Below are 8,058 nucleotides of genomic sequence, written 5' to 3'. Positions count from 1 at the left end.
AACAAATAGCCATCTCACTGGACCCATGGGGGACTGCAGCGCCTCCCCCACGAGGAGCAAAGCCCGATGATGAAGCATGACACCCGCCTCGGTGTGTGAGGACACTTCCTTAACAAGGAATAATTCTCCCCTTTAAAACCAATATTATCCAAACTACACCCCTCGAGAGAGTTCTTTTTACTTGTCCTTCTAACAACCGGACTGGTCAGCTCTTTTTTAGGAACAGTTACTCTCCAGTGATTGAAAAGAAGAGAAGAATAATATTGTTGGTGCCTGATTGTAAGCTTGTTCATACCCTCACGTAGTAATATGCATGTGCTCTGTCTGACAGACTCCTGCTCTAGAAATACTTTGGGTCTGCGAGCACTACATGCTCACACGGACTACTAACAAAACGCAGCTTCCCGTGCAGTCTTTCCCACATGTAGAAATCGCAATCCAGCGTGCACTGATAACTCGACTGCTATTAAACTGAGAAAAGCCCGCTCCAAACTTCTCAGCTGTTGACAGGCTTGGCTAGCAGAGGACACTGGTTAAATATAGCACAGGCGAGCTCAGCTGAACAAAGTCATTGCCCGGACAGTGTGTGAAGAACCCGAAGAGGGGAAGAAACATAATCTGAGAATTAAATTGAGGACTTCAAATACACCGAGCGACAGCTGATTTAAAAAAAAAAACGCTTTTGAAGGAACGTCTGGGAGTGGGGCAGCCATGCGGTGACCGCCTGCAGCCGTGAGCCGTGGGCTCCTGTCAGCTGGGACAGCAGCGCATTTCTATCCTGCTCTTTAGGGTTTCCAGACTGACTTCAGCTGCCGGTGGCTTTAGGACGAGGGTGCGTCTCTCTGTGCGTGTTTTTGGGGCGAATGTGCTTTGCCTCGCTTGTGCGCTTCCCGCAGGACTTGGGCTTGTGCTGTGGACAAAGTTCCTGGAACCTCTCAAGAACCGCCTGACAGGAAATTCTTTTTAGGCTCAAAATCGCAGTGAACTCTCAGGTAAGAATGGCATTTCATCTCAGCCACGTGCATGCTTTCCTAGAGGGACTACTTTCACTCTGCTGTCAAAAACCTACTGTCTGTCTCTGACAGAAGTGGCGTGCGGATGCTTTAAAGATAAAAGCACACATAACAAAGATTTATATAGTGCATCAATACAGCACAATTTTTTCTCCAAAGGGAAATCATGATGTTTTTTCTTTTTAAACTGTTCTTAGAGTCTAGAGAAGCGAATTGTTTATCAGCTGCCTCTCACTGACGTTACACGTTGAAACGTTTTTTTCAACTACACCTTAAACGAAGCTTGCTCACAATGACCAAACTACAGCAGGGTCTGAGGCCAGGTCTGGTGTCCAAACAAACACGGTCCCCCATTGTGCATCATGTCTCACCGGGATCGCTTGATCTCTTGACTCTTCTGTCATGGCGTCATTCTCAAACCCTTCCAACACTTACCTCATCCCAGACGCTCCTGCCTGCAGTCCCTCTGTGTAAAGTGCTCTTTGCAGAACATTGATGTGTGAGAGAATGCTTAGCTGTCATTGCAGCTGAGCTGATGTCTGTATCATTGTTAAACGCTGTTTTCAGACCAGAAATGGAAGAGTTCTCTGGGAGCACTGAGACATGGCTGCCTGCACCCTAACACTCATAGCTCACAAGTTTCATGTCTGTATTGGTCAAAACTTACATCGGTTCTCATTGGTGGAAGTTACAGTTGGTCACCCACAAATGTTGTTTTTTACTAAATCAAGTAGTATGGTATTGTTTGTTGGAAATTCAACTTTGTGTAAGTAGCGGCAACAACAAAGGATGTTTTATTTTGTAATAAAAACCTCAAACTGAAACTAATACAGATAAAATGGCACATATAACTGAGCCTCAGAGCAACTGCAATGTTCCCATAGTTCTTCAGCAGATGTCCCAAAACCAATGTGCCACTTTTTGTCCATTTTCATTTTCCACATCTCCTAGGGTTCAACACTTGGACCATGCGACCCTGCTTGCTACACAGGTCTTTGAGGCATCATGGACAAAGCACTAACATTGCTGGTTCTTGGTCTCCTGGTGCTCTTTACTTTCATCGCCTGTCTGCCCTATACACCATTTCCACGGGTCACATTGCCTCATTTTTGGTTAGTCATATGTCATACCTTATATATGCAAGTGACACGCCGATTTTCTTCTCCTTTCCTTCTCTTTCCCTCTCCTCCGTACTGAAATCTCTAACTGTGTCACAGCCATTAAATACTGGGTTTCTCTCCATTCGGAAATGCACATTTCCTCAAGGATAAAATCATCCTATTCCTTGCTTTAACCGCCACCACTAGCCTCATCTCCTCTACCTCCTTTTCAGTGCACAACTTGGCACTTTTCCTCCACTGCCGAGAACTTAGAGATGTAATGTAATTGTAGGAGCCCTTCATTACATCCACCACCTCAGTTGTTCAACAGCATAAATGTCTGCCAGCATCTTTCTTTCCATGCCACAAATCCCTGATAAAAGCACTGGTCATGATTTAGCTGGACTATTCATATTGCACCTCTGTCAAGAGGACACAAGTTAATCTCACCCTGCTCCTTATGCTCAGCCATCTCAACCCACCTCTCAACCATAATCCACCCCCTGCCCCCTTGGGGTTCAGGTCCTGAAAGTGTACAGTTATATTTAGCATACCTACATGCCAATCTGTTGCCTTGAAAATAAAGGTCAGGTCAGGCATTTAATAGAGTGATGTCATTAAGGTCAACCAAATATTAACAGTGTTTGGAGGGTGATATAGGTTTGTAAAGCAGGTGACTCCATTAAAGTCTATTGAGATATTTTTTGTCAGGCAGGTGTATGGAAATAAAAAGTGGGTGACACCCACCGAATATTAGGAGAGATGACAGGTACGCTTTATTGTTCTTCTAAGCTCTACCATCTACCAAAGAACATTTACACCGAGGACTTAAACCCCACCTCCTTGTACTTGAAAAACTAAAACTAATGGCCCTGCCTGCGCCATTTCTCTACTGTTGATTGGACACTACATCCAACACCCCACAGTGCCTACCACTAAAACACGAATATATAAATATTTGTCTGAGTATCTGATATGCGTGTGTTAAGTTTGCCCTCTTGTGCATCTGACTAGCCAACTTCCTTGCATCATCAACTCTGCTTTAGGGAACCGCTCCAATTACCGTCTTGAAGAGCTGTACCATATTTCAGTAAGAGGGGAGCATCATCTCTTAACAATATATTCTTGATAAATACATTACACTGGGCTCAGTAAAAGTTATGTGTATCTGGGGTACTGGCAAAACAACCTCAGATAAGCTGTTGTAATTTAACCAAGTACAGCCAAACACAATTATTTATTTATTAAAGCGAACTGGCGTGGCCTAAAGCGCACTTTCATGTTTAGGTTACAATACAGAATGCCGGTGCGTGCTTTAGTGCAAGTGAATGTGATCAGCTTCATTAGGCAAGTTCATTGTTTTCATTTAATGACAAAGTTAATGAGTCTCCAAGGTCAAGTCACACATACCCTGCTCACGAAAACAAGAACCATTCACAGAGTGTAGCACGGAAAAGTAAAGGATCCCTATCAGGTATCCGCAAACTGAGAAGCAATGAGTAGAAGGCAAGCATACTCTGCAATGTGCTGTCAACATGTACTGTTTACACAGGACTGCTTGCTATTCATTGCCCCTGCACTAAATAATGAGTCTGATGATGGAAGTTAAATGCTAGGTGAACTTAAAGCGATGTAGTTTGATAGTCGCTCAATGTATTAGAGTAATTAATTAACCACAACCTTCTGGAACATCCAACTGACCAGTTACATATGGTTTCTGTTATAACCTAGTTTGGCATAAAAGGATTTGGGAATTGGATTATGCATGCCCAGCACAAGAAACAAGCATTGGCAAAGCCAATAGGTCTCGGCAATGCAAGAGCTATTGTCATGTCAATGTGAATGTCTTTTAGCCATATTGTAAAGCAGCCCCTCTAATGTACAGCGTGTCTGAAAGTCACAGAAAAAAGTACTATTACGTGGCCAGCACTAGCGGGAGGGGTGGGGCAAGGAACACTGGAGTGTTACGTCCTGTTGTCCAGTATCAGAGCTTATAAAAAGGATACAAGATATGCCGGATGTGTCACAAACATTTCGTTTGGCAAGGAGCATCCTCTTAAAAGACTCAATGCAGACAATATTTCCTACACAAGATAAAGGAGAAGGTCACCTATGTATATTCTGGCACGGATCAAGCTAATGTTAAGTGGTACCAGGCACGCCCGGTCACGCCTGACACCTTGCTCTTTCTGTATTTTCAGCCAATGGGGACTTTGAATGACGGGATTACTAGCCAATAAGTGGAGAGGAGAACCTACAAATCCCAAAATGCAAAGTGCTTTTGTCTCAAAAATCAAAGAGTATTGGAAAGTGGCACGTGACCCTTTTTTATTGCTTTATTTAACAGCCGAAAAAGTAACATAGCTGAGCAGGTTTGAAAGTCCACGTCACTGACATTGTTGGTAATTTGCATGTTACAGGTACTAATCTTGGCAGGTAGACTTAGAATTTCATTCTCGTGAGGATGATGAAACAAAGGCCCTTACGGTGAGTAATATGATAAACTGTCATTAAGCGCAAGAGGTCATACAATCCTGGTTCACGCTGTACAAATAGAAGTGTCACAGGTAGGCTGACAGGGCAAGATCCCTGTTAATAAAACAATATAATTAAATATTCTATAAATAAACCACAACTTTTTATATCAGTTGCAATTCCTGGTGAATTCCCTACAAGCGCGACATCCCCTCGAAAGAATGATCCTTAATATGTCACTGAGGCAGGCTGAAAGGATGTTCGGTACCTAAGCTCAATGACTGCCAGGCTGGGCAGGAGTTGGAGTGATTCTTTGCTTCTGTAAACAAACGTCGAGAGAGAATCCAGCTGCAAACAGTCAACTGGACTCTCTCTCAATGAGAAAATGATCTCTTCTTCTCTCTCTCATGCCCCTCAAACCAAGAGCCAGCCAGCAGAGGCCCTGTTCCCGTGTATCTAATACCGTAACGCTGTCTGCTGGGCATGGTTACAGTAGAAGGGCCAGAGAGTAGAAAGGAGATGGAGAGGGAGGAGAGCGAAACATGAGTGAGCGAGGGGGGGGGGGTCTGTTAAAGAAGAAACTGATAGGGGCAGGGGTTGAGAGGGAAAAGAAACGACAGGGATGGAGGACGGGTGATAGGGACAGGAAGCAACACAAATGGGGGCCAGGTGAGAGGGGAAAGGAGGGACTAAAAACACAAGCACTCATATTGGAGCAGTGGATGGACTTGGTTCATGCTCTAGGGGAGGGACAAAGACAAGAAGAGGTATGACGCATGCATGCCATGACAAATGGGGATCAAGGAAATGAGAGTGAAGTTGAAGCAAACAAATGGCAAGCCTGTGAATGGGCTATAACTCACTAACAGTAAGACAAATGTCTCGAAGAGACAGCACATGCTCTGTCTAACAGAGACCTAAAAATAGAAATGCTACAAGTTAACAAATACCAATTGAAGCCACCAGATACCATTAAACAAAAACAAGTCCCAGAATGTAATTACAATCAATTTGAATTTTCTTGACAGCAGTGAGTAGACATATTAGAAATTATTTGCAGCTGGCCATCTGTATTTCTACAAGGGAAACCACATTCCAGACTCGTGTCATGCGTAGTGCAGTGAACATTCACTTTGTATTCCTCCATACTTAGAGGAACTGAGATAAATAGTGTTACTGTGACCACATCATGGGTCAAGTAGCATGTCTGCATCTTAAATGAGTAGCTCATAGCTCTTGTTTTTGTTTTTGTAGGTTGTGAGTGTAGGTAGTGTTTACCGTAGCTCGTGGTAGCACCCTGCACTGATACCATAAGTTGGAGTGACATTCTTTCATCATATACACATGTGAGGGCACATCTACTAAAAGAATGTTCTTTGTTTAGCTCTAGCAGAGGCGGCTATCTTCTGCTTTCTGTACTAACAGAAATGGTAGGTGCGAGAACACCTAACAGAAGAGGGGGTAAGAAGGGTGGAAGTTAGGACAAGGGACAGTCCCTGAGCCTGTGAAAAAGAAAAGATCTCCACTAATTAGGGGTTCAGAATAACACCTTACAGCAAAGGAGGAGAGAAGGGACTATACCATGTACAAGCAGGGGAGCTAGCAGAGCTCTTGCTCATGGGAGGGTAGAGAACAGGTTTGGATTGGGATCAAAAATTGCCCCGGGCAGCCTGAAACAAAGCAGCCCAAATTTGGGGCCTGTGTCTTTTTTCAAAGCCCTGCTTCAATGTTTTAAGTGTTATAAAATGAAGGAGGGAGGGTATCTATAAAAGAGGTATGTTTTCATAACTTCACTAAGATAAAAAAAAATGCAAATGTTTCCAAGACTCTTTGTTTACTCATTAGTTCACAATGGTGAACCACACCTACCTTTAAGGGAGGTCACTTCTGCTCAAGCCCCCTGGCCCTGCTCAATCTGCATACATTAATGGGCCAGCCCAGCGAGAGACTGGGAATGACATCTTCACCATGTTGGTAAAAGGGAGGTAATAGAGGCCCATCTGCCTCAGGAAAGGCCGCTCAGGCCCCCACGGCCCGGGTGGCAGCATCTGAACTGCACAGGCACAGCCAATATTGGCCAAAAAAGCGGCCCACAGCTGGAACTCGGATATCGACCTGGTCCCTCGCCCATTGCCGGAATGCCCAATCTACCAATCCGACCCTGTTAGAGAACCCTGCCCTGTGGACACTAAGCAAGGGTGAAAGAGGTGACCAGGTACTCATTGCTTGAGAGATGCAATAATGGGTGGAAGAGTACGATAATTCAGTGGCTACTGAGAAACCAATCCAAAAGATGATAGGAAAAAAAGTAACGCAGGTTGTTGTTTCACTCATAGTTGAGAAAAGCTAAGAATAATTTTTTCAAAAATATATGAGGAAAATGCTTTTTTTCTTCATATTTTTTTAAAAGTGTACCCTATTCAAATTTTCTCATATGGTGTGCATAGTCACGACAGAGCAGCGACTTCTTGATGTAGTCACACCCTTTTAAATAGCGGGTTCACTAAGTGTGAAAAAACAGTGGTGTTAGTGTACACAACTATCTCTAACATGACCTTCACACCATGTCAATGGCAGTCAGCCTTCTCATGAAAGAGAACACGTACAGCCTCACCGTTAACTATTTGAAGTTCATTCAACTCTGTTAATATTTGTCCCACTCAATTGTTTTCTCCAGCAGGCCAGAACGAGTTAAAAATAAACGCCTCTCCGGTATTTTGGCAGTCACATACTCAGTTGTTGCATTCCTTGGGATCCACTGGCAAATTCCCCGTGGCAATTTCCGGGATGGGCCGGAGACCTAGAATTAGCCTTTTAAAAACAGGTGTCCTCAGATTGCCTCCTCAGTGTGAAGAACACAACACAAATATGGCTTTTCATGTAAGAGAAAACAGTATAAACCTTCACAGGTGATGGGACTGAGGATTGAGCTTTTTATTTAGAGCGTTTTCAGGATTGACCACCAAGACCCTTTGGAGGGCATGAAAAAGAGATTGTTCAGGGGGGATTTAGAATTTTGTTGGTCATATTTTTGAACGATTTTTACTCAGTAATACCAATGACATAGCTCTTATTTAATACTAAGGGGCAGATTTACAAGCCCCTTGTGACTCTTTTACGCCGCCCGTTGCGTCACTTTTGTGATGCAGCGGCGGTGCAAAAGATGCGCCATGGTGCGGGGTATTTACAACGTGACGCATCTGGGAGATGCGTCACGTTGTAAAGCCCTGCGCCAGAAGGAGGCGTTCCTGCGCAGGGGGGGCCGTTCCGGCGCAGGAACGCCTCCTAAAAGTGGCTGAGTGAAATCTACAAGATTTCACTCAGTCACTTTGGGGCCCATGCTGTGTCAAAACCCTGCGCCTGCTTGAAGCAGGCGTAAGGATTAACGCAGCATTAACAAGATAGGGCTCCCCCAGAGCATTGCTGGAGCTGCATCGCGCTTGCGACGCAACTCCAGCAATGCGCCACTT

General features: G+C 44.3%; 1 protein-coding gene across 3 annotated transcripts in view; it reads left to right on the top strand.

Annotated features, from left to right (window-relative positions):
• Positions 1–437: 437 nt before the first annotated feature.
• The window catches only part of FILIP1 (filamin A interacting protein 1), a 751,153-nt gene continuing 743,532 nt past the window's right edge, over positions 438–8,058 (top strand). For all 3 annotated transcript variants that reach the window (XM_078648080.1, XM_078648077.1, XM_078648078.1), the window contains exon 1: positions 438–992. The gene's annotated coding sequence lies outside the window, so the exon portion shown is untranslated. The remainder of the gene's footprint in view (positions 993–8,058) is intronic.

The sequence above is a fragment of the Lissotriton helveticus genome, chromosome 6, assembly GCF_964261635.1.
Source record: "Lissotriton helveticus chromosome 6, aLisHel1.1, whole genome shotgun sequence".
Classification (NCBI taxonomy): domain Eukaryota; kingdom Metazoa; phylum Chordata; class Amphibia; order Caudata; family Salamandridae; genus Lissotriton; species Lissotriton helveticus.
Note: the sequence above shows the minus strand (reverse complement) of the source record. Positions and strands in the feature narration are given on the sequence as shown.